The sequence below is a fragment of the Vicia villosa genome, linkage group LG2 (genome assembly GCF_029867415.1).
Source record: "Vicia villosa cultivar HV-30 ecotype Madison, WI linkage group LG2, Vvil1.0, whole genome shotgun sequence".
In the NCBI taxonomy this organism is placed as follows: domain Eukaryota; kingdom Viridiplantae; phylum Streptophyta; class Magnoliopsida; order Fabales; family Fabaceae; genus Vicia; species Vicia villosa.
In genome coordinates, this window is record NC_081181.1 from 41,802,823 (window position 1) to 41,807,291 (window position 4,469).

Below are 4,469 nucleotides of genomic sequence, written 5' to 3' on the forward strand. Positions count from 1 at the left end.
AGGCTAAGAGGTCAAATCAACGGATTTACCCAAAAAGACAACGAATCACTCATCGAGGCCTGGGAGCGATATAAAGATATGCTAAGACTTTGTCCTCATCATGGACTTGAGCCATGGTTGATCATCCATACTTTCTATGGTGGTCTATTATATAACACTAAAATGATTATAGATGTCGCTGCTGGCGGAGCTCTAATGGACAAATCTCATGATGAAGCCTATAACCTCATAGAGAACATGGCGCAAAACCATTACCAATGGGGAGGAGAACGAACCGCTTTAGAAAAGTCCCAAACCAAAGGAGGAACGTACAAAGTCAGTGGTATAGAACGCGTTAATGCCAAAGTAGACGCCTTGACTCAAAAGATCGAGAACTTAACCATGACTCCTGCAGCCACCGCGACTGCTGTAACTCTTAACTGCGAGATATGCGGATTAACTGGAGATGTCAACTGCTGACAGGTGTTCCACCCGATCAGGTGAATTATGCTCAAGGAAACCCTTACTCAAACACGAACAACCCTGGATGGAAGAATTATCCAAACTTTTCGTATAAGAACAACAATGCGTTGTACACAGCTGGACAAGCACCTGCTGTTCCACCTGGATATCAAAAAGCACCCGTAGCTGCTCCAAATGCCCCTAGGAAGCCGATGGAAAACTTCATAGCTTCCCAACAACAAACTAACAAAGACTTCCTGAATAAAAACATTCACAATAATGAGCAACCAAAACAATTAGCGAACAAAGTAGACGCTTTAGCTACGCATAACAAAATGCTCGAAACGCATATTTCTCAAGTAGCTCAACAACAAGCGCCTACTGCTTCCCCTGCTGGCACATTTCCTGCTCAACCACAACCTAATCATAAAAGACATGTGAATGCGATTACACTATGAAGTGAAATAAACTACGATGGACCTATGAATCCTAGAACTCAAAACGCATCCATGTCACAACAAGAGCCGAAGGAAACTAAAAAGACATCAATTGATGACCAAATTGATAAGATAAGTGAAAGCAACACCGAAGTGGAGACTGAAAAAGAGAAACCATATGTACCTCCACCACCATATAAGCCACCTATTCTTTACCCTCAGAGGCTAGCTAAATCTAAAACTGAAGCGCAATTTAAAAAGTTTGTAGAACTTCTGAAACAATTAAACATAACGATACCTTTCACAGAAGCTATAACCCAAATGCCTTCCTATGCTAAGTTTCTCAAAGAAATTCTTTCGAATAAAAAGAAACTCGAGGATAACGAAACAGTAATGCTTACTGCAAAATGTAATGCCATCATTCAAAATAACCTGCCTCCCAAACTAAAAGATCTTGGTAGTTTCTCCATACCTTGCGTAATAGGAAAAACTATTATAGATAAAGCCTTATGCGATTTAGGAGCTAGTGTTAGTTTGATGCCTCTTTCAACCTGTAAAAAACTAAACTTAGGTGAGCTTAAAGCTACAAGGATGTCTCTTCAATTAGTCGACCGCTCAGTTAAGTATCCTGTAGGAATGTTAGAAAATATCCCTGTGCGTGTAGGTCAAATCTACATCCCAACCAATTTTATCATCATGGATATTCAAGAAGACTTTAACATCCCGATCATACTAGGAAGACCATTCTTAGATGTTAAACGTGGGAAACTAACTTTCAAAGTTAAACGTGGGAAACTAACTTTCGAAGTAGGAGAAGAAAAGATTGAATTTATTCTATCTCACTTCTTAAAAGCACCAGCAATAGATGACACCTGATGTTTTATGGATATCACTGACGAATGCGTCAAAGAAGCAAAAACTGAACCACTCGAAAACCCAAAAATCCTAGAAATCCCTATAACCGAAACACCTGACGATAACACGCACGAAGAAAGCCAAAACTTAAGCTTAAACGAATGTTTAGCATTAACACCTGATCCTACACCTTCTCCAAATAAACTAACTGATAAACTCAAAACACTTCCTGAAAATCTAAGGTACGAATTCCTAGACACTGGACTCGAACGACCTGTGATATTCAATGCTGACCTAGGACCGATCGAAACCGAAAAATTACTAGGAGTCCTAAGAAAATATCCAACATCTTTAGGCTATAAGATATCTGATCTCAAAGGAATAAGTCCCTCTGTTTGTATGCACCGAATTATGCTTGAGGAAGATTTGAAAACTTCTAGATAACACCAGAGGAGACTTAACCCAATCATGAGCGAAGTGGTTAGGAAAGAAGTTTTAAACTTTTAGAAATTGGAATAATATACCCCATTGTCGCTACCACGAAAATCAACAGATTCGCCACTAACATATTTATCCTGAAAAGGAATGGAATGCCAGCAAACCACGAAATAAAACAAAGGTCTCACAACCAAAGAAGAGGGTAAGGGAGTCGATTACGCGAGGGGAAGGTGTTAGCACCCCTCGCGCCTATCGTACTCGATGGTATCCACGCTCGTGTCTAAAACTATGGGTGTGTAACAAATCTACGCCTAATCTCAATTAAAATGCATGCAAAATGTATGGAAAAGAAAGAATTATACTCGCACGGGCCCTACCCCACTGCCTACGTATCCTTTTTGAGGAATTAGAGGTACCGTAGCTCGGCTAACTAGTTTTTGTTTGTTTTGTGTTTTTTAGGTGAACGAGTTACATTCGCACTCTGCTGCTCGACCTTTGGAGACTTATGCTGGGAATGGAGTGGAAATAACAAGCTCTTAAGAAAAGAAAATCAAAGAGTTTGGTTTGTGTTTTAAAGAATGCATGAGGAAAACCTAAGCTAAGGGGGAAAGCTTGATACCTATGTTATCATACAAAGGGTACAAGTCTAAACTAAGCTAGAAACCTATGGGGGGAAAACAAAAACAACACACAAGAATGTCACACAAACGAGCTCCGCTCGTAAAGCAAACAAAACCACCGGCGCAGGCCGAGTAGTAGAAAAGCAGTCCCGCCATAGCCAAGGAGATCGGATCACCCAAGTCAACCAAGCATTAGACCTCGCCAAAGTGATCGGGTCATAGACAAGAGGAGCGAGTCCCTCTCAGCAACCAAGTCGTCACGGATCTAAAAGGAAAACAGTGCATGCGTATACTGAGCATCAACGTCGGTCAACATGAGCTAAGAAATGTAGGGATCCGATTGCATGGACCCTTTACCTGACATACTCGATAACAGGATCTTGTGCTAGTTCAGAAGCAAGCAAAGTGTAGCGTGCGCTTATCGAACGGACTCGATGAGACTGGGTGGGGGTTGATTGCTAACCCTTTCCGCATGCCTTCCATGAGGACTTAAAGGAGTTCATTTAAAGGTCTTATTACACCGTGACTCCCTGCCGCAAAGCACAAATATTAACACACCAACAAAAACAGAGCCTCTTTCGAGGGCCTGACCAGATGAATGTCTAGGTCCTACTTCTTATGTTATATGATGATGCGGAAAGTGGTAAAAGGGACAAGGAGACAATACCAAACGGATAGCAAATCCGCAATGAGCTAGCAAGCGTAAGTAGAGAAGTCTGGAATACTTCGCGTAAGCCATCATCAAGCAAAGCAAGTCAGAAAGCGTCGTCGTGAAAGTAAATGACGAGCGACGTGTGGTACACGTGGAGCATAACCACACGAGCAACCTGCAAGAGAACATAGGCTAGACAATACAAGAATATACATCTCAATGAATGAAAGATAAGATGGATCGCATCGGGAATAAGATCGTGTCCCACAAATAAAATGGAACACGACGCAAATCAATCGCGTTGGAAGCGAATTCGTGTCCCACAAATAAAGTGGAACACAAAGCAATATGTCATACCCCAAAATTTTCCCATCTTATTCCTTTTATTCAAACTCATACCCAGGTACAATGTTCAAGGACACCTCCTCCTAAACAATGGTTAAAGGAACTAGAGTTTTTGTTTTTCTGAAGAAAATGAATGGATCAAAGGCTCCAATGCATCTCATATGGCTTATGATGTTTCAAACTATCTCCATGACAAAATTCAGGCCTCAATTCAAAGGATTGGTCACTCAGTTGCTCAGAAAGTCAATAGTCGACTAGTTTGAACTAAAAGTCAACTGTGGTCAAAGTACAGTCAAAACTCCTGATTTTTTGTCAACAACCCTATTTTGAAGTATCATTCACCATTTGATCAAGTATGATCATGGTTCATCAAGAAAGATCAGAAGTCAACAAAGACAAAAGTTTCTAAATTAGGGTTTTCATGGGAGAAAGTCAACTGAACTTTGACCAGCCATAACTTTCACATGGAACATCAGAAATTTCCCATCCAAAGCTCATTTTGAAGTAAATTGAATTCTCTACAACTTTGTCGCTCATATGCCATGTCTAAAAATGCTTCATTTGAGAGATATGAGCCAATACATTACAAGTCCTTTTTGAAAGTCAACCAAAAGCAGTTTTTTGTCAAAGCCAATATCATCAAGATAAAATCCTCAAAAGGAAAAAGTTTCCAAAGTGGCT

General features: G+C 40.5%; 1 non-coding gene across 1 annotated transcript; it reads right to left on the reverse strand.

Moving 5' to 3' along the window:
- LOC131654407 (small nucleolar RNA R71) lies at nt 1-107 on the reverse strand. The gene has a single exon (XR_009299447.1). It is a non-coding gene; the product is annotated as a small nucleolar RNA R71 (small nucleolar RNA).
- Nucleotides 108-4,469: the final 4,362 nt, after the last annotated feature.